General features: G+C 40.6%; 1 long non-coding RNA gene across 1 annotated transcript; it reads left to right on the forward strand.

The window, feature by feature from the left end:
- Positions 1 to 230: 230 nt before the first annotated feature.
- Positions 231 to 9,624, forward strand: LOC310922150. The gene is made up of 3 exons (XR_014592306.1): positions 231 to 509; positions 2,163 to 2,332; positions 3,754 to 9,624. It is a non-coding gene; the product is annotated as an uncharacterized lncRNA (long non-coding RNA).
- The last annotated feature ends 13,365 nt before the right edge of the window (positions 9,625 to 22,989 follow it).

The raw sequence follows: 22,989 nt of genomic DNA on the forward strand, positions 1-22,989 counted from the left end.
AAAGGCTCATCATGCCTTTCAGCATAAGGAGGTAAAAGAAAAAAATATTCACCTGTCTATTTTGATAGAAGTAGGTTTGTGTGTGTCTTGGGGTGACTGTACGATACTGTATCCCCTACTGTCTGCTTTATGCCCAGGAATAGGTCCTGTAACTTTAAGCTAGGTCAGAGAGAGGGAGGAGGCAAAGCGGGTGGAGTTCTTTTGGCGCAGTTTTCACATGTCATCCCCCGGGTTCACTCGGCTGTGTTGTCAGCATGGACAGAGGGAGTACATCTTTGCTTTTTAGCTAGCTTCTTGTTTGTTAGCTAAGGCAAGAAGTTTTCCTGGGACTGTGGCTTCTTCTTCTGGAACTGTTCAGCTTTGTTCCAGTCCGAAAAAACAGACTAACACCTGGAGCCCCACACCACAGCCCAGTGGGGGAAGGCTTCAGGGACACCACATCCCTGCTCCGGACCTCGGGAGAAGCTGAGCAGAGCTAAAAATCCACCAGCTTTCTCCACAACGAGAAGGTTTATTATCTAACATTATTCATTCTCTTTTCCGACACCTGCGTGCACTCTGCTTGTTAAATAAACAGGGCTTTTTTTCACTTTCCTCCAAGAAATTCCTTTCGAACCTGTTGGGGAGGGGCTGCCAAAATCTACTTTTCTTTAGAGGAGACACCCTTTCAGGACGTTTCCTCCAAATTTGTCTCAAACCGAGACAGTGTCATTTCAGTTACAAAGATAAAATTATGACATACAATTTATGTGAAAATTTATTTTTGTAGTGTACATAGAAGTCAATCAATCTTTTGACAGAAATATATTTTTAAAGAGTTTATATACAATGAGGATAGCATTATGTTTTAGAACACTGCTGAAATGTGATTATAGTGCATACTTTTCCTTGAATGCCCCATGGCAGAAAAGAGAGTGTGAAACAGCATTAAGAGAGAAAGAGAGTGTGAATATTCATACAATTCTGGACTGATCTGGAGTGGTTCTCAGTTAAGCCTTGAAAAGAAATTCTACAAACCCTCTAAATATTAATGCATGGCATTTCACCTGGATTAGAGCAATTCCCAATACTGATACAGCCTTGTGGATGAGTGGATTGAAAACAGACCTACAGAGAAGGACTTAGGGATATTGGTAGACGAAAATTTTGATATGTACTGGCAATGTGCACTTGCAGCCTAGAAACCAAATCATATCCTGGGTTGCATCAAAAGAGGAGTGGCCAGCCGGTCAAGGGTGATTATTCTGCCTCTCTACTCTGTTCTTTTGAGACCCCACCTGGAGTACTGCATCCAGCTCTAGGGTCCCCAGCACAGGAAAGTCATGGACCTGTTAAAGTAGGTCCAGAAGAGGGCCACAAATATGGTCAGAGGGTTGGAATGCATTTCTGATGAAAACAGGCTGAGAGGTGGGGTTTTTCAGCCTGGAAAACAGAAAGCTCCAGGGAGGCCTTATTGTGGCTTTTCAGTATATAAAGGGGGCTTATAAGAAAGATTAAGAAGGACTTTCTACGATGGTCTGTTGTGACAGGACAAGGGGCAAGCATTTTAAACTGAAAGAGGGTAGATCTGTATTGTGTATAAAGAAAAATGCTTCATGATGAGGGTGATGAGACACTGGAACAGGTTGCTCAGAGAAGTTGTGGATGACCCATCATTGCAAGTTTTCAAGATCAGGTAGGAAAGGGCTTTTAGCAACCTGATCTGGTGAAAGAAGTCTCTGCCCATGGCAGGGAAGTTTGACTTAATGATCATTAGAGGATTATTTTAGTATAACTTGCTTAGCATTAGTAGCTAAATTTTCTGAAGCCTTAGGCTGCAAGCCTAGATACCCTGAACTTTTACCTAGTTTAGTAAAAGGAGGCCACAGAGCCAGTTCACAATGAAAGATAAGGAAGCAAGGAAGGCCACTACCCCTTCAGCAGAAGCTGCAGCCTCACAGATAAGAAATGGCCTGCCTAGAGACAATTAAGAGAACCAATGAAGGACAAGAAGACCTCAGACCTAATTATTATTATTGGAGCAGACTGTCATGTGAGGGCTGGGAAACTTAGTCTGTAAGAGTATAATAGCCCAGGTATTTCTTTGTTCAGGGTCCCTCTCTGGAGGCACCCAGTTTGAGCTGCTTCTACTGCTGTACCACTCAAATAAATTGCCTTTCCAGATCTGAAGCTAAATCTGCTACAGGATGCCTAGGGTAGAGAAGTATTAACTGTTTGGAGACCCAAATTAGACCCTAGGCTACCACTTTTGGATCCTCTCATCTTCAAACATCCAACTGTCAGCCAAGGATGTGATTTCAGCTGTCATCCTTTATGTGGGAGGCATCAAAAGGTAAGTGTTAAAGCTTCTTGAGCAAATTTGGTGTAAATACTGTAGTGGGTTTGAGTTCCACTCAGTACTGGGGTAGGTTCAAGTCCCTCCCCTGCTATGTTCCAAATATTTGACCATCACCAGTGTGCTTGGATTCCTTTTAATTATCAGCTTCTTTTCACTGTTACCAGATCCTCTCAATAGTCTACCCATTCTCCTGCTGAGTCTAAATGTTTTATTAAATCGCCGTCCAATCTCTCCATCTCTCACCCCATTTTCCAGTCCCCTCCTTTCATTTCGTTTTTGATTGCTATGATACTAATATACCAGAGATTATAGTAGGCTCCAAACATCTTTTTCTTGAGATGATATTATATTGACTAGACTCACCCATTCCTACTTTTTAATGTGGTAAGATTCAAATCCATAAAGACAATGAGATTCTTAAAATAACATTCTTCTGAAAAATGGATTAGAATAATTTTACAGAAAAATGATTTATGTTGACTGCGTGAAGAGACCTTTCCCTATGTAATGTTGAGAGTTCTGAGATATAACACTACTAAGAACAGAAAAATGGAAAATGTTTTAAAACATGGGTAGCTTTTCATTTGTAGTATAGAAACATTTAAATTCTGAAATCCCCTAATTTCCAAGAAAATATCTATAAACTCCAACTTAGTATAAAAATTGCTTAATTTACAGAAAAAAGAAATCAGGCCTTGGTCTAAACTTATCTTTAATATTGCATACATAGATCAGCGCTTCCAGTGTCAAATGTGAACACAGGAAAATAGCCTTTTTATTCGATTCAGTCTTGGTCGCCAAATAAAGCTGGATGGGTTTTGCATAACAAATATTCAAAACTGCTCCCTTGCAAGAAAACTGTCATTTTTCTGCACTTCTGTACATCAGGTTGACTAAATTGGATAATTAGATGCACTCTAGATTTGAACACCTAACTGAAATTGTTGAAAATGTTTATATAAAACATTCAAGCATTTATTCCTCTCTGCTTTTCTTTATTACATTGGAAAACTCTTTCCCTACAGATTGCACATTTGAGCTCATTATTAATATCTGCTGGGTTTTTAAAAGAGGGTGATTTTTCCCATGAAGAATTAAAATCATTAAAATTTTAGTGTTCCAGAGAGATTAAATGACATTATATCATTTTGAATATCTCCCTTTGAAGGTTTCTTTACTACAAGATACAGAATCTACACACAAGAGTGCATAAAGAACTACATAGCACTGAGAGTCAACACCATTGAGGCTGCAGATGATGAATGAGTGTGGCCTAAAATAGTGAATATTAAGAGCTCTGCTTTGTCTATGCATGTCTCACACAACCAGATACCACATTTATGCATGATTTTAATTAATCAGTCTTCAAAAAGAATTATTAATATTAAAATATTGTTATCTGTTCCTTCTTCTAGGAGACTGACTCAACAGTTAGGAAGAATTTCTTCAGATCAGATGTACTCTACCATGACAATCCAAATGGCACAAAAAACTTTGTGCGAAGTTTATGACTGATACTTTTCTGAAAATCCTGCCACTGACTTAGGAGTTTAAGTAAGGATTTGGAATAATAACAGTTACCATTTTATTTTAAAATACTTTGAAAATGTTTTCTAGTTTTACATACCAAAGCAATATGAACAGTGAATTCCACACCAATGCCAACAGAAGCAACCAGGATAACCACAGGCACTGCACTCAGCTTTATTCCAATTAGACCCATCATGCCAAACAGCTCCACAGTCATCAGAGCCAGCACCACCACCTAGATGATTTCAAATAGCTGTTAGTAACTTCTCATACTCTAGACAAATGAAGAAGGATATTACAAAACAATATGGGGACTATAAAATATATCCCTCATATCAGTCCTTCTCTTATCCTCAGACAAGTCATTTTTCCTAGTTTCATTGTGCTCAATGGCAATTACCCTCTAAATAGTCAGTTTAAATTATTATCCCAAGAACCATTTAAGAGATCAAGTATTACTTTTCTATTGGTAACAATTTATCAATTTGATTTGAAAAATAATTTTTTTCTTCCTTCTCATGGATATTCACTAGATCATAATTTTTCTCTTTTTCAAATGTTTCTCTGAAAAACCTTCTAGAAAAACTGACTTTCAAATAACTGCATTGGAATTCTTTTCGTAGTACTCCAAATGTAAGTGAGAATGACTCCAGAATACGTTTAAAGCCCAGAAGAGGGTGAATATCATAATTAGCTGATGAGTCTTGGGTTACAGGGTGCCTTTGAGCTTTAAAGATACTTGAAGGGATTCATATGGACAGTGCAAATAGATAAATATAAATGAAAGCTTTTATTTTTCTTTCATCTACCTTGTAAAAAATAATAAGGGAGGGGAGGAAATCCATGGAATCAACTTCAAAGTTTCTAAAGCCAAGCGGGAAAAAAGAGACAAACTTTAAAAGCAATGTCAGACTGAAAAAAAGCCACCTTTCCAAGTGGTAAAAGTATGCACTATAATAAATTATTTTATTAGCTAATGAATCAAGAAAAATAACATAAATTGCTTGATTCAGTGCTATTAAAATATTCTAAACATTTACCTTTTAACATACTTGCTATATAAATGTATAATACAAAATCTAGCAACTGTTTTACATTTTTCTAAGCCACACAACATTTATGAAACCATACACATAAACCATATAACAGTTTATGGAATTTAAACATAGAAACATCATAATCCAATTTAACTTGAATGTTTACTATGAGGCTTATGATACCTTGCAGAAAGCTTGAAGGAGTATTCTCTTCAATTTATAATTTTATAGCTCTTTTTCCTCGATATCCCAGTTAGACTCTTCTCAGTGTGTATTGTACAACCTAACCATTCCAGTCTTTCCAGAAAGACTGCATTCAGAAACCAGTGGGCAAATTTACAGGCAAGTTAGTCACAAGCAACTGCCTTGAAAAATAGCATTGATAAAAAGAAGGAAGGAAAAACTAAATAGAAATAACTTTAATATTTAATAACATACTAAATTTTTGTGTCTTTATTTCTCATGTTAATGGGCATCTGAACAATGATAAAAATTCCTGTATCCTTATAACAAAACCTTTAAAGCTGCAAAAAGGTGGATAAAGGACAAAGGTTATTAAGGTGGACAGAAGTTATTAATTTTGTATCTTTAGCATGAACTCTGCCCCCTCAAGCTGAATAAATATATAATGAATGATGCAATATACATACTCTATCAGATGCCCAGACATAAACAAAACCTTCCTGATTATAGCAAGAGCTATGCTGAAAGGAATTTAACTTCAACAAAGACCCTTATAATAAACTTACAATGATGCCAAATGTCCAAGGGTTCAGGAGGAAGAGGGCACACACCAGAAACGTGCAAGCCAAAACCACACTAATGGATAAGAGGAGCCAGTGACGAAGTCCAATATACTGCTCCCAAAATAGAAATGGATAACCATTTGGGTAGCTGGCAATCCCCATACCAGCATAGTTATTACAGATAGCTCTCACTTTCTTGATAGCTTACACAAAGTCAGAAGTTTCACGCAATCCATTGAGGTAGAAAGGAAACTGAGCATATTCTATGGGCTCAGCTGCTGGAACTAGGAAAAGTATAGCAATGTTTTAACATGTTTGGGAAGGAGATAGCATGGTTAACAAGACGCTCTCTATAGTAGAATGCTTAAAGGTGTTGAATTAAAATTTTTGCATCTTTTGAACAACTGACACTTAAAAACTCTGAATAAAGGAAATTACTATATTTGTGATAAACACAGCCTTTATCAAGTCTCCAAAGAATTCTATATCATTTAACAACTACAGATTTCAATATATGTATGCAATCTTCACCAGCTTTTTACTGAATACCTATCCTAGGGTTTGGATACATTGAAGCACAGCTAGCTTGTTACCCAATCACATTTTCAAGAGCACCAGTCCTCCTCCACATGTACTCTCCCATTCCCCACTGGTGTCCAACTAGCAGTGCTCCCAATAAATTACTGAAGTGAAGCAAGGCAAACCAACATTGCTGCTCAGGATGCAAAACAGTGAACAGCACAGAGTGGAAGGGATGGAAAAACACCCACTCACACAGACTCCTCCTCAAAATAGCTCTTGTACAACATTAGTGTTGGCATCTTATACATATGAGCTAACTTGATGAAATTTCCTTACATATCAAAAATTGAGGATATACATGATGAAATTCAGGGATTTACTGCAATCTCCAGGTTTCTCTTGCATACAGAACTATTAAGTGACATTAAGAGCAATGCTTATTATAAGTTCGTAGAGCTTTGGTAGAAACTGTTATAAAACTAATTTTTCAACATGATAAAACCCTTCAGTGGTGCCACATTACACTGGATTCAACAACTGCAATTGTGTCCTGCGTCTACAGAGTAACACAATATATTGTTCTGTTTATGCTTCTGAGCCCTATACAGCATCACCCAACTATAGTTACTAGGTCTTAAAGGAGTGAGACCACCTATATAAACTGTAAGACATTAAGATGAAATGCTACTTACTTCTCAGCCTTGTTTCTGGCATATGGTCTGCTCTGTCGTGGACCCATTCTGGGTGGGGAGGCTGGATGTTGGCTTGTGAGGCAGCATAGGGCACAGGGTCATTACTAACCCAGGCTGTCAGGTAGATGTAAAAAGTATTTGGGTTAATGATTCCATCTGCATCCACCAAACGTTGTTTAGTCAACTGCAAAATGGAAAGATTGAAAGCCATTCAGAATGAGTTTTGCTTTCAGGGCTCTTGCTGCAAAGCTTATGACAAAAAGCCTAGAGATGCAACACACACATATAGGAGGGGGAAATAAAAAGACAAATAGCATTAACTTTCACTTGAAGTGACTTACCAGCAAACTATTGTTTGAGAATGAAGAAAAATCTAAACAACTACAGTAACAGTGGAAAGTGTTTTTTGATAAACTAATATTTATATAATTTTTATAATACCCACTATATCATCAGATGATTCCAGAACAAACTGAACAATTTAAATACAAATTTAAAAAAAATTTGTCTGTAATTGAGGGTGGAAAACAACAGAATTGAAGAAATGTATTTTAAAGCAAAGGGGAAAAAACTTGGCAAGAGCGCCTATACATGCCTGTGTGCAGTTAACCTCTGTTGTTAACATTGAAGAAAATGACACCAAGTAAATGGAGATCCTAAATAAAACAATGTCTGTATAAACTTTTCTAACACTTGTCTCCCATGATCTATGTATTTCAGAAAATGCCCAGTGCAAAAAAAAGCCAGACAAGTGCACTGTGTTATTTGGGTCACTGTTGGCAAATGTATCTATGGGGTAAAAAGCACTGGTATGCTTCTAAGGTTTTTCAGCCAAATACTGCACAACTAGAGCTATGACAAAGAACTCTGGATTAAAAGTATTACTCTGGGGTTTCTTTGTTTGATTTGTTTATTTAAAATTCTGACTTGGCTCCAGTTTCAGGTCCTTTTAATGAAATGAAGAACATTAGTGACAGCAATTAAAAAAAGTCAACCTTTCCTCCCCTCAAAAAAAAAAAAAAAAAAAAAAAAATAAAACACCACACCCCACAACTAGATTCCAAGGATCTGGATTCAATTAATCCACAGGATATGCATCAACTGTATGTCTTCAAGCTGTCTTTGGGATTGTATGGTACAGTACTCAGCCCTTTAATATCAGAAAAAAAAATTAAAAATAAGCAGATCTGCTGAGAAACTCACTAAAGAGACTATTTTCTGCCTGAAAGCACTGAGTCGATGATTCTAGGAGAGAAGAAACTAGGCTACTGCACAATTTTTTCTTAAAAGGATTAAAATAAAATTTTGGCTTAAGGAGTCAAACCCAGCATATTTCACCTACCTATGTGATATTAAAAAGTAGCAAAAGCAGTCATATGCTATGATAACCTTGTGAAAGAAGCTAGGATGCATTTTATTTAGGCAGCTCAACCAACTTCCATTCTCAGTTCTACTACAGTATATCTATATTTAGTAATGACAGTACAATAATATTGTACAGCATATAATTATTTCAGTCACCTTCCATTCACTATCATTTGTAAACATCTTTCTTTAAAATGTGTGTGTCGAATAAATTTGTAGGAATTAACCAAATAATTGCGAATGCTAGATTCAAAGCCACATCAAAAGGCTGAGCAAAGGTCATCCCTATAAAAAAAATCTGATTCAAATCAGAAATGATTCCACTTAGGGCAACAAGACTAACATTGGCTTTATGTCTTGCATAGGACCAGTCTCCACATACCAAAGGATGCAGAGTAGCATCTTCCTCACCAATTGCAGAGGAAACTGTGTGCATGTGTGTATGAGACAGGAACAGCATTTAACCCATGCTAGCCAATAATCATGAAGGACAGGCGTTCCTGGCATTGATTTTAAATACTTCTCAACACAAGCCAGACTGCAGCTAACATGCAGCTCAGGCAAAGTCAGTGAGGCTATGCAATTAGGTACAACCCAGAAATTTCAATTCATCAAGATGAAAAAAGGAGCTATGGCATTTTTCTTGCATCTCCCCCAACTCCTGATGGAATTGTGTGTTCCTGTATAAACCACTATGGACTGATACAGTACCTGGCTGATGTCAATGGGCTTTGCTCGGTTGCCTGTTTGCACCAAGAGTTTGTAAGCCAGAACAGCATCATCAGATCCATTTTTATAATTGTTGTAAGTGATTTTCCCAGCTTCCCAGTCACTGTCAAATGCATGCTGAAGTCCTAAAGAGTTCAGGAAGGTGAGAGGAAGATGGAACAAGAAAATGAGAAAACAATCTTTGAAACAAATTTCAGTAGGAAGAAACAATTTTATTTTTTTTTTAATATATAAAGTATGACTATAACTGAAGCAGTGTCCTGGTTTAAGCTGGAATAGAGTTAATTTTCTTCCTAGTAGCTGGCACAGTGCTGTGGTTTGGATTCAGTACAGATTAATGCTGATAACACACTGATGTTTTGGTTGTTACTGAGTATTGTTTACTCTGAGTCAAGAGCTTTTGAGTGTCTGAGGCTCTGCCAGAGAGGACCTGCACAAGAAGCCAGGAGGGAGCATGGCTGGGACAGCTGACCTGAACTGGCCAGAGGGATATTCCACACCACAGAATGTCATGCCCAATATATAAACTGAGAAGAGTTATCCAGAAGGTGGGTTTGCTGCTCGGGGACAGGCTGGGCATCAGTTAGTGGGTAGTGAACACCTGTATTGTGCATCATTTGTTTTCTTTGGGTTTTATTCCTCTCCCTTTCTCCTTTTCAGTACAATGATTATTATTACTATTATTAGATTTTATTTTGTTTCAATTAATAAACTGTTATTATGTCAACACATGAGGTTTTACTTTTTTTCTGACTCTCCTCCCAAGGGAGGTGGGGGGCAGTGAGCAATCGTATGTGTGGTACTTAGTTGCTGGCTGGAGTCGACAGTCCTTTTTGGTGCCTGATGTGGGGCATGAAGGGTTGAGATAATGACAGATCTGAGCAAAGCCTGTTAAAACAAATTTGTTATAAGCTTTTATTGTATTGGTTTAATAGACATTGGTCACAATGTTGATTTATTTTCTCAAAGAGTTATTGCACTTGTTCTCAGAGTTACATTATGTATCTACTTACCTGCAGCATGTGCTTTCTCCTTTGGTATTTGTCATCTCTGGGGCCTGGGCTAAGTTTCTTGTTTTGTTGTACTTTGTAATACTGGCTTGTGATATGATAGAATTGCTGGTATGTTTACTCAGCATTGCCATCATCTCTGTACTTTGGGAGTCATCTATTGAGAATTTGTCCTGGGATGACTGTATGGTCTGGTATCCCATTGTCTGTTTTTTCTGCTCAGAAATGGGTCCTGTAGCTTTAAGCTAGGCCCAGAGAGACAGAAAGGGTGATGGAGGGGAGAAGCAGGGCACAGTTTGTCTGCAGAAGCTTCACTTTACTCCCCCAGAATTCCTCTCTCAGGGACTGTGCTGCCTAGCACAGACAGTGAGAGAGAGATAAGGCTCAGTGCTCTCTGAGTTCTCAGCTTTTGCAGAGAGAGACAGGGAGTTTTTCTTTGCTTTTTTTGCTGGTTTTCCTAATTAGCTACGGCAAGAAAGGTTTTCCCAGGACTGTGCTTTCTTCTGGGACTGTTCAGCCCTGCTCTGGACGGAAAATCCAGAATAACACTAGGAAATCATGCCTGTGGCCCACTGGGGCCTGGGACACTGCATTCCAGCCTGGGAGGGACTGAGAGAGACTGAAGAGACCGAGACACACCCAGAGAGGACACTCTCTAAACCACAGGACTCTGAGTTTGCCATCTCTTCAGAACAAGGAGAGGTTTTATTGTTTAATATTATTCATTTTCTCATGTTTGTGAGTACTTTGCTTGTGAAATAAACAGTTTATTCCACTTTTCTTCAAGGAGATTATCTCCTGAACCTGTTGGAGGAGGGGCTGCTGAAATTTGCTTTCTGGAGGAGATCTCTTTGGGAAGCTTCCTCCTAAATTTTGTCTCAAACTGGGACAAATAATAAATTATTTGTCAAATTAATTATTTGAAAAACAATAGTTTTGTATAATTATTAATATTAATTATATTTCTAATTAATAATTACACCTTTTGCCTTTTCTTCTCAGAGAATTGACCCAAGGGGGAGACATCTTCCTACATCTTCCCTTTCTCCTCCAGGCTAATTACAGAACTGTCTGAGAATTTTGAAATTTTTTTAAATCCCTGGGATGTTGAAATTAGGCTATTTCTGGTCCTGTGGTCCTGGTCCTATTGCTAGGAATGCTGAATGTGCTTCAGATCTTGTTTAGGGTTAAGCAACTATCTGTGGCTATACCAACCCCCACAAACAGGTACTGTGACTACTCCAAACCCTGCAACAAGCACTGCAGCTACTCAGACCCTGGTGATGAATGATGCAGCTGAATCAGAGAACCAACCCATGTTGGTATCATTTGCCCCTATACGCAAGAAGAAATGGACATAAAAGGCATCTCATTTAATAATGGAGGACAAAGCAGAGCCAGCACAGGAACAAGAGGAAGAGGCAGAATAAGAGGTAACCACTCAATCCCTATCCCCGAGTGAGCTTCAGGATATGCAAAAGGATTTCAGATCTTGTCTAGCAGAGCATGTTATCACCTGGCTGCTCCAATGCTGGGACAACAGGGCTAGCAGTTTAAAATCAGAAGGTAAGGAAGCCAAGTGGCTGGGATCACTTTCTACAGAAGGAAAAGGGACACAAGTCCTTGGCCTCTGGAGCTGAGTCCTGTCAAGTGTGAAGGAAAGGTACCCCTTCAAGGAAGATATGTTGCCCAGGCAAATAGACTGTAGTGGAGAAAGGTATCCAGGACCTAGGGGAGTTAGTCATGCTAGAGATGATTTGACTCAAACAATGGGCAGTCACTCATAGATCCAAAGTCCAGTGCACACAACCCATGTGGCGGAAATTTGTACAGAGCATACCACTGTCATATGCCAACTCATTGGCAGTAATGACCTGGAGAGACAAAGAGGCACCAACAGTGGATGAAGTTGCTCACCAACTCCAGGAATACAAAGAAAATCGCTCTTCCTCCCTTGTCTAGGCTGTGAAAAAACTGTCCCAGGAGTTACAGAAATTCAAACGCAATATGTTCTACTCCCCACCTGTATGGACTCACATCTCAGTTAAGTGTACTTTTGCATAAGAGGGAGAATATACTGTGTACACACTTTGGGGTACCCTGTGGTTTTACCTGCAGGACCATGGAGAGGACATGAGGAAGTGGAATGGAAAATCTACCTCAACCCTAGAGGCACAGGTATGTGAACTGCAAAGATAAACAATCCCAAATGGGGGTTCTTCCAGGAAAGTTGCTACTCAAGTCTCCATTGGGCAGTTCCCCAGGCAGAATGGAAGGACTGATCTTACTCCTGATCCTATGGAAAGGAATTCTAATCCATTTCAACGGGAAGTAAATGGAGAATCCTAAGACCAGGACTAGAGGGGCCCTACCTCCAGTCAGATGGAAGAGAGGGACAACTGGGTTTACTGTGTGGTGTGAACTCAATGGCCTGGCACGTCAGACCCACAGGAGTACAAGTCTGTAGTAGACACTGGTGCACAGTGTTCCCGAATGCTATCAAGCTATGTAGGGACAGAATCCATTTGTACTTCTGGAGTGACAGGGGGATCCAAACAGCTGACTGTATTGGAAGCTGGATTAGTCTGACTGGGAATGAGTGGAAAAAGCACCCCATTGTGAGTGGCCAGAGGCTCTGCACATCCTTGGCATAGACTATCTCAGGAGAGGGGATTTCAAGAACCCCAAAGGGTACCAGTGGGCTATCAGTACAGCTGTCCTGGAGATGGAGGAAATTAAACAGTTGTCTACCTTGCCTTGTCTCTTGGAGGACTGATGGGAAAGACCGGACAGGAAGGACTTATGAATATGATTGCATGATAAAAAATACTGCAGATACAAAACCTGTAAGTGAAATAGAAATGGAAGCCAGTTTTGAGATGTAAGCCTGGCAGGCAGGAAGACGGTGATTAAGCTCACAAAAGGACAAGAATGTTGCCTTTCCACCTTGGCAAAAGACATCCAGGAACAAATGCATAAGAAAGAAGTCTGTAGAGAGTAAAATGACATGGTAATGCAGTCGTTCTTATAGGCTGCATGCAAAGTTTGTAGGTTTTGTATCTCACGATGGTTGGTCAATGTGAATTAGAATATTCAACAGAAAAAAGGATATATTGTATTGTCACAAGAGGATCGCTCTCTTGTCTTGTCCTCTCTTGCCCTCTTCTCCTCTCTTGTCCTCTTGTCTTGTCCACTCTTGTCCCCTCTTCCCCACTCTTGCCTTGTCCTCTCCTCCCCGCTATTGTCCACTCATCTCCTCTCCTCTCTCTCACCTCCCTTGCTCCTGCTTTCTCCCCACGTTTTTCCCCTGCTCCTGCCCCGTTTTTACCCCATAGCTCTCTTCTATCTCTCTCTCTCCCCATTCTCTCTTTAGGGCTTTGCTCCAGTCCAGGCTGGTGGCTGGAAGCAGGCCCGCTTTACCCACGACCCTTGTAATAATAAAGCCATGTGTTTCTAGAACATCTCAGGTGTGCAGAGTTCCTTGTCCCTGCCATCCACGGAGAAAAATCCCTACAGAGGACCCTTCTATTTGTGAGGTTACTGAGGGTTGAAGAACAGCAGGTGCCAATTGCTACCACAGCAGTGGCAATACCACACCAACTAAGACTCCCTGATTCTCATCCATGAACTAATTTGTTGACTAGAGAGCCAAGGAGTGATCAGCAGGACCTGTTCACCCTTTAACAGCCCCACATGGTCAGTGACAAAGTCTAACAGAGAATGGAGGCTGACAGGAGTGTCCTGGGTTGCAGTGTAGGATGTACACAAAGTATTTATTCTATCACCATCTTCATGAATTGTTGAAACCAGGTGGGCTAGTGTTTTCCCAAGCCCCCTGCCTTTTCTGCTAATGGCCCATTAACGCCTTTGGGGTGTTTTCTGCTAATGACTTCTGGGGTGTCTCCTGCTAATGGCCCATAAGTCACAGGTAACTCCCTCCAGGGGTTATCTCTGTTAATGGGCCATCAAGGACACATTTCACACTTCTCATGCTATTGTGAGGTGCTCTGCCCAGGGGAAGGAGCCAAGCATTCTCACCTGGATATAAGCTGGGATTTGGGACAGTGCAGTGGGCATTTATCCACTGGATTCCCAGAGGACCAGAGCTCCCAGACCTCTCTACAGGATCACTGCTTCAGGAAGAGCACCTCACCTGGACTGCTTCCACCATCCTGCTCAGGTTGTATTCTGACTCTGTCAGTGATCCTTTGTGTTATTGTATTTATTTTATTTTACTTTTACCTTTTTACCTTTCTTCTTATTAAATTATATCTCTGACTTGGAGCCTCTCATTCATTTTGCTTTCAAAACCACAACAAGGAGACTATCATGGCCTGAATGAAGCCATGCCACCTCTGAGTGCTGCTGTACAGGACATGTTGGAACTTCAATATGAACTGGAGTCAAAGGCAGCCAAAGGGTGCCACAATTTATATTGCTAATGCAGTTTTATCAATCCCTCTGGAAGCAGAGTGCAGGCCACAGTTTGCTTTTACTTGGAGGAGTGTCCAGTATACCTGGAATCAACTGTCTCAGGGGTGGAAACACAGCCCAACCATCTGCCATGGACTGATCAAAATTCAATTATTAAACTGTCAATCTCAACCCAAGAGTTTCCTCACTCTTACTCATCTGATTCTCTCTTCCATCCCACCAGGGGTGGTGGAGGTGGGGGGAGTGAATGGGAGTGTGGTGCTTATTTTCCAGCTGGGGTTAAATTGTGATCATTACTCTTTCATTTACATCCTCCTCAAAACAAAGCTGAAATGTCACCCTGACATAGATGGTACCAAAACCAAAGGGGCTGAGTTCAGCCCTGATTTAACCTCACTGGTTACCGTGGAGTTAAAACCAGGCAGAGATTTAGTCCATTACCCAGAAGAGAAATCCATTCTCCCTCCTCTCTCACCAAAAGCACATTAAACCACAGAAGGGGACACACCCCATCAATTAACTGTCTGAGGCTACTGCAGAGCACTGAGACAATAATTTCTATGATTCAATCAGAAATTCTACTACAAGGGAAAAAAGCCCACCACACTCAAACTTTCAGCTTCAGACACTCAGCTGCTTCTTGAGTACAGTGTAAGTGCTCAATTTGTTCCATCTGTTCAAACTGTGTACCAAATACAAGTAATAGGATCTGCTACTGGCACATGTAAAGATCACAGCCAACAGCTATTCACTCTCAACTGTTGGAGTCCAGGGCATCCCTCTGGGCGCCCTGGAAAGTCACAGACCTCGGTAGAGAGGCCTGGGACCCGAAAAAGAGGGTCTGGGGTCTGTGCAGGGGGGTTTGCCTGGCACAGAGCCCAGGAAGACACAATCTTTGATTTTGGTCCATGTGAAAAACATCTAACAGAGAGAAGAATTGCAAGTCACAAATGTGTTACTGAGAGTAATGTAGTTATCACTGTGCAGAAGATTTTGTAGTTTTGGGTTTTTAGAATGTAGATGCAAAGGGACAAGATGGTGATTTTAGGGCGGTGCCCTGGGTTCTTCTTCTTCTTCTCCCTTGGCATCCATCTTCTGCAGTGACGTGGGCACAAAGTAGTTTCAGTGGATTGGATCAGAGTAGAAATGACCCTGTTAGTATAGGTGATAGACATTGGCATAGAATTGTAAACAATGGGTACGTAGTTATCTGTATAAGAGGTAGCGACCTCCCATGACAGGGGGGGAGTCACCTCGTGTCCAGGCTGCTGTGAACATCTTGGCCGGACAAAGATAATTGTAAGATAAGAACTAATAAACAATGCGAGAAACAAGAAAACCAAGACCTTGAGACTCCTCATCATTCTCGCGCCGAACACCGAGCACTGAGCTCAGCACAGAACACAGAGACACAGAGTCAGACAGCAGACCCTAAATCCTTCAGAGGTCAAGAGGGAAAATCACTCCCTCCCTCGAGCCCACACGAACCACCAGCCTTGGAATCTCGGGTGAGAAACAACCAGATTAAAACCCGAGACTCAACTGTTATTTTTCTCTTTGCCACTCTTCAAAGGGGAGGGAATACCTCACAGCACTAATTTATATCAGATTTAGAACAGAAAGCCACAGCCCAGTACAAGGAAGTTCTGTGAGAACAGATCACAAATTTCATGTTCCAAGAAGAAAAGGAAAAGTCTGGGGATGGGGTGGTGGTGGAAATCACCAATCCACCTCACAGCTGCACTGGGTAGCTGTAATGAACATCATAATTACAGATAAGATAGGCTAACCACAGCTGTAAGGAGATAAGAGTAGAAGAAAAAACACAACCTTACTGATACCACCTCAGGGTCCCAGTATTCATTCCCATTTATAAATTCTTTCCTCCTCACTTGGAAAACTGTCTCCCAGATCATCCTACAAAATCATACCCACTTGTAAAGCTAACAAGTTGAGAACAAAGGGATGAAATAAGACTGCCAAACTTGCTATATGCAGCCCTTCAGCACCAGCCCAGAAAGAGGATGATTTAACAGTAGATATTCTGACATCCTTGAAGGGACTTCAAAGTCCCTGTGACAGGACCTTTCACCCCAAAACTTATCTACTTCCTCCATGGTTTGTCTTGTGATGAATTATCTTGGCTGAATACACCCTTAGCCAGCAATAAACATCCTTCATTGAATGCATGGGAAAGGATAAGCAAAAATTCTGACTGACAGACACAAGCACTTTTACAAATTATGAAAGACCACTATGATTTTCATAAATTCAGAAATCTCTTATACACTCTCTCAGTGTGTGGAGAGTTCTCCTCGATGCTGAGACATTGGTATCAAGATACTTTCCTAATCTATACTATTTCTTCGCTAGCTGTAATATACCTTTATTATCATGCACTATCTTGTAAACCTACTAGTAGTTTCTTTTTGTTTATCCTGTGTAGTAAGTAAGCCTGTTAAAGTCTCATGTCTGTCTTTTCCTTGTGTCTATTCAATAAATAATTCATGTTGTAATAGACATGATTGGTCATTATTAAGAATTTGCAAGCAAGAGTGGGTTTTGGGGTGCTGGCCGCCTCAATAAAGCTGTTGTCTACTGCCAGAAACCTGGGCAAAGGTGGGGACTTGTCTAAGCTCTCCCCTCTTGTTTGTAACAAATTGGTGCAGTGAGCAGGGTCATGACAAACAATATGGAAAAACAGATTTAACAGATTGCTCATGGTGGTGTTGCCATAAGGCCTCCGTTAGCAGTAGTTAGGCTAAGGAGTTGGTTCCTGTGCAGGCCCATGGGAACCAAACCTGAGAAATGAGGCCTGAGAATCTGCAGATACAAGAAACAATGTTTAAAGGACTTAGTAGAGCATGTAGTACATATAGGTATACAAATTACTTGTGAAATATGATTACATGGTTACCAATAAAATGTTTTCTATGGTGAGAGTTAAGCTTAGAGAATTAACCTTTATTTTAGCTAGAGCAAGCGTGCAAAATTTATAGCCTTTAGAAAGGTTACCTGTAAGATGAATGTGAATGTTTATAGTAAAGTACGTAGGAGACTGCACGTAGGCTGATGAAGTAAGACTTGTAACAAAGGTATAAAAGATAAGCATCTTTTGTAACCAACTTGGGACGCTGACTTTGAGACATTAGTCCTCAGGTCCCCAGGGCCTCAAATAAAGCACCGCATAAACTGACACTCTGTTGGTTTGTGTTTTCTCTTGGGAACGGGCAGCAGTGGCACAGTGAATATAACCCTTGGCTGGTAAATAACTGGTTTGAGTGGGAAAAAATTAAAGAGAAAATAAATGAACAGCTGGAATCACTGACAGATAAAAATGGAGAAAATATAATTTCTCATGCACTTGCATGATGCTTAAAATCTGCTTGCTGATGGCAGGAATAAAGGATAAAAGAATATGACAAATTGAAACGAGCTAAAAGAATCCAAGGAAAAAACAAAACCATTGGCATGCAAAGGACAAGAGGTAATTGGGAGAAATCAGCATGACCAAGGGGAAGTCATGCTTGATCAACATGATAACCTTCTACAATGAAATTACCAGCTTAGTAGACAAGGGGAGATATTGTCTACCTTGACTTCGGAAAGGCTTTTGACACTGTCCCATAAGATCATCATAGAGAAGCTGATGAAGTATGGGCTGGATGAGTAGACAGTAAAGTCAGTTGGAAACTGGCCAAATGGGCCCAGAAGGTAGTGATCAGTGGCATGAAGTCGAGTTGGTATAATTATAGAGTCCAGTCCTGTTCAACATCTTCATTAATGATCTGGAAGATAAGGCAGAATGTACCCTCTGAAACGCCGCGGAAAGAACTCTACAACTAATAGTAGTTGTTAGAGCAGTATGTATTTATTGACGTCGAGATGCGTGGGGAATAATTTCATTAAAGACACGCATACTCACCAGGGAACTTGCCCTCTTTATTATTCCCTGAGGTCTTACATATGCATGACATTCTGTGGTCTCCCTTTATACATATTAATTCCCTGACCCTACCCATCTGCGCTCGGTATGGTAATTACTCCATGCCTTTCTGGGCATGCTCAGTCCTTAGTGGTGGTGGTCTCCAGGCTGTGACAGTGGTCTTCTGACATTCACCTCTTTACTTTTATCTTTCTCATGTGTGCTTTGGCCCTCTTGGCACGTTTTTAAGGGAACGTAGCATTTTAGAGTCTGTGTTCTTTTTTTTTATCTGCGCCCTTAGCCCTGTTCTTCTGCTGTTTAGGCTAGTTCTTCTAGTTTTTCTTCTGAGTATGCTGAAGGTTTCTCGTACTTGTGGTGCTCATATATATGCGAAAGGGTAACAGACACAGCATTCAGTGTTCACTAAATGTCTTCTAACATGCAATTTCATATATTCTAAAGTACTACTTGGAATACTTTTTAACATACAGTATATGTTCTTAAATCTACTATAAAGGATCAGCTGGGATTTTTCAAATCTATGTCTCACCCTCAGCAACTCTGCAGATTACACAAAACTGGGAGGACTGGCTGACATGCCAGAGGGTTGTGCTGCCAACCAGAGGGACCTGGACAGGCTGCAGAAATGGTCTGACAGGAATATCACGCAATTCAACAAGAAGTACAAAGTCCTGCCCCTGGGAAGAAACAACCCCATGCACCAGTACATGCTGCAGACTGACCTGCTGGAAAGCATCTTGGCAGAAAAGGCCCTAGAGGTCCTGTCAGGCACAAAGTTGAACATGAGCCAGCAGTGTGCCCTTGCAACAAAGATGGCTAATGATATTCTGGGCTGTATTAGACAAAGTATTGCCAACAGGTTGAGGGAGGTGATCTTTCCCCTCTACTCAGCCCTGGTGAGGCCACACCTGGAATGCCTTGTACAGTTCTGGGCCCCCCAGTACAAGAAAGACGTGGAGCTACTTGGAGACAATCCAGCACAGGACCGCAAAGGTGTTTAAGGGACTGGAGCACCTTACATATGAAGAAAGGCTGAGAAAGATTGGACTGTTTAGCCTGGAGAAGAGAAGGCTCAGGGGGGAATCTCATCAATGTATATAAATATCTCAAGTGGAAATGTAAAAAACACAGTCAGGGTCTTTTCAGTGGTGCCCAGGGACAGGACCACAGGCAATGGGCACAAACTGAAATGCAGAAGGTTCCATTTGAACATAAGGAAACCCTTTTTCATTGTGAGGGTGACTGATCACTGGAACAGGTTGCCTAGGGGGGTTGTGGAGTCTCCCTCCTTGGAGATATTCAAAAGCCATTTGAACACAGTCCTGGGAAACTGGTTTGAGGTTGAGCACGGAGGTTGGACCAGATGACTTCCAGAGGTCATTTCCAATCTCAATCATTCTGGGATTCTGTGCAGTGCATAAATACAAATCCATCCTTCCTGAATACATCTCTAACTCCATTTCAGCCTCTTAGAAAGTGGTTATGTGAAAGCATTTGTGCTATCATCATAATCATGTAGAAGATTACTGGGAGTTAAGAGGAGGCTATTGAAGAGTGTAGGAAAAAAGGAGAGACCTTCAAAGGACAGTTTAAGAGGAACAGACAAGTTGCTATGCTAGACAATATATGGAGGCAGAACTTTCAGACTAATATCAAATTCCTGACACAGAGCACAGCAGACACAATACCAAATTTGCATGCAACATTACCAAATTGTGGTTGCAAGTTACATTTTACATTACTACAGTGTGTGGAAACTTAGCTATTTCACTTATTTTTTCCCCTCCAGTGTATGCTACAGTTCTTACAAGTTTGACCTTCACTCAAATCCAGCTCTCTTTTTATATCTTTATTTCTCAGCTGGCTTAACCACTTTACACTTTGCATCATTTTATTACTGGCCTTGTACACTGATGAAATTGAAAGTCTGTAGAATGAATACCAAGAAACCACTATCAGTTGCTATTACTTTCTGAAGTATTTCAAAATTTCACTGATAAAAATCCCATGTAACACTCAGAAATTAATAGCAGAGCAACGATATTTTATTATAAATTGTTCACACAAATTATTTTAAAAGGCCTTCAATCTGTTTTAAAGATAGATGCAATAATGAAATGTGTCTGGGCAGAAAGATAAAAGTAACTTGTAGACCCCTTTCTGCAAAGAAATTATACAATCTAAGGCAATTGTTTGAATGTTATAAAAAAGAATAGAAAATCCTCCAAAAATATGTTTGATGCTGGAATGGGGGTGAAGAAGGAATTCCTACTAACTCATGTGAACAGTGGGCAAGGCTGCCCTTTGCAAAAACAAGCTTAATTAAGAGCCATCAAGAAAGTTAAGCTACCATATTTACATTCAGTCACTTACAAAAATAATGTTAACATTTCCAGTTTAAACAAATTATTAATGTTAACTATCTTCTGTTTCATTTTCAGATAATAGAAAATGTTAATATGATTTGATACTAGGAAGCAAAATACAAGTAAGCCTCTGAAAAAAAGAGGTGCGATAAGCTAAAGACACTCCAAATACTAGCAGTTATGTGCATGTTTTCTAAGAATCGTAGCTGCATTGGCCATCTGTAAACAGTAAAGTTCCAAATTTACAGTCTCAGTAGGTCAGCATACTTTATTTTTCTGTTTGCAAAAGCTTCCTTAGGATTCTTCCAACATAGAGGTTAGGACAGAAGTATTTCCATGCAGGATGTGTTTGCTCACAAGAGTACTGTTACATTTTCTGAGATGTAATATTACTAAATATTTTAAATACAAACAAATTATTTTCCTCAACACAAATACTTATAATATCATGCCTTTTTAAGCCTACTTTAATACAATTGCCATCATACTACCTATGACACTGCCCTCTCAGTTACAGTTCAGCACAGAAAAAGTAACACCATAGAAGAAGTGAGGATACTTGATTGGAAATCTAGAATGTTTAGTAATCTCCCAATCCAATCAAAGGCCTAAACCCCACTGAACTTTCTTCATGCCAGCAGTCCCAGCTGAAGCTAACAGGATCACTCGTGCTGAAAGTTAAGCCTTGTAAGAGATGGTCCGAAGATCCCTCATCTGCCTCACAACTGTCGTCAAGGACAGACTAAAAACCCTAAAACCTCAACACAGGAGTTCTGGCCTCGCTGAGGTGGGATACCTGCCAAGTGTTGCCTGCAGGTGTGTTCGCTGGACCAAAAATCTGGCATGCATTCCCATCAGAACCTGAGCAGAAACAATGGGCAAGTCACGGTGGACTGATTGTGCTTGCTGCCAGATTGGTCTGTTTCTGTACTTGTTCTTGTTAACATCGTATCAATCTCCCCACCTTTTGGCCAATTGCCTGTCGCTTTGGAAAAGACTATAAAAATACTCCCTAGGTTAACCAAAACTTGAGATCTCCCCACAGAAGAAGACGGATCTATTGGCTGATGACCACAAGGACTTCGTCTCATCTGTTGGTAGCTATTCCCCTCTCTTTCTCTCTCTCTATTCTTTCTCTCTCTCTCTCTCTCTCTCTCTCTTTCTCCTCTATTGCATTACTATGTTGTGGGCACTCAATAAAGGTGCATTCTTTTGATTTTAACTGTAATTTTGTTGTGCCTTTTGCACTCTGAGATCAATAAATGACCCATCAAGACCCCCGCTTGCGTTAGCGGATCGTGACATTTAAACTGGTGTCATGGACAAGATTCTGATAGACTGAGGGGTTTGCAGGGCTGTGTGCAGTCTGTAACAGGGGAAAGATGTTTTGGTGACTCGAATTTCCTGCAAACTGCACACGCCTAGGAAAAAAAGCACCCCATACTCAGTTGAGGGCTCTGTCTTCAGAATTTCACAAAAGATCTCTTAGTGCCTGTGCAAAAATACATTGCTAGACTGCAGTGGTTCGGCTTTTCCAATGGGTGCAGCTCCGGCCAGCCCTGCCGCCACTACAACCAGGGGGCCACTTTGCCAGAGGCGTGGGCAAACCCGACCACGGTGCGGATAGTGCGCAGAATAGAAAGGCGGGACTCTCAGGATGTGCAACCAAGGGGTGCGTGTTCCCCAAGGCAGCGCTCCGAGGAGAGACGCTGACCTCGGAATGCCACGGCTCTTTATTGAGTGGGTTACAGGGGTGGGATTGCGTGGGACCAATCACAACCTTTTGCCAACGTATAATGAGGGAATGCACAACTTTTGAACCAATAATAAGTAACTTGGGGAGGAGGAATACATGATGAGGGGGTGGGGAAGTTATATAACTTAAAGATTGACACTTAACAGAAAAGTGGTAAACAACTATTATGGGATAGGGTTACCAGGACAACCAAGGTTTTGGCGGGAAAGTCTGGGGGAAGGAGAGAAGGAGAGAAGGGGAGAAGGAGAGGGAAGGAGAGAAGGAGAGGGAAGGAGAGGCCATCTTAAACAATAGTAATAATTACAAAATTATAAAACACAAATTATAAAACCAAACTGGAGCAGTGAAAACCCAATTGGAATTGAATTTAAGCACCACCACACTAGACCAGGAGTCTTCATTTACTGTTGTCAAAACACTCAGCAAACATTTATCTTCCCAAGAAACTGGGACATATTTGACCATTAATTATAAAGCAGAACTCTTCATTAGCCATTTAGAAATTAATGATGTGAGAT

This window comes from Zosterops lateralis (genome assembly GCF_965231275.1).
Source record: "Zosterops lateralis genome assembly, chromosome: W".
NCBI classification, from domain to species: Eukaryota; Metazoa; Chordata; class Aves; order Passeriformes; family Zosteropidae; genus Zosterops; species Zosterops lateralis.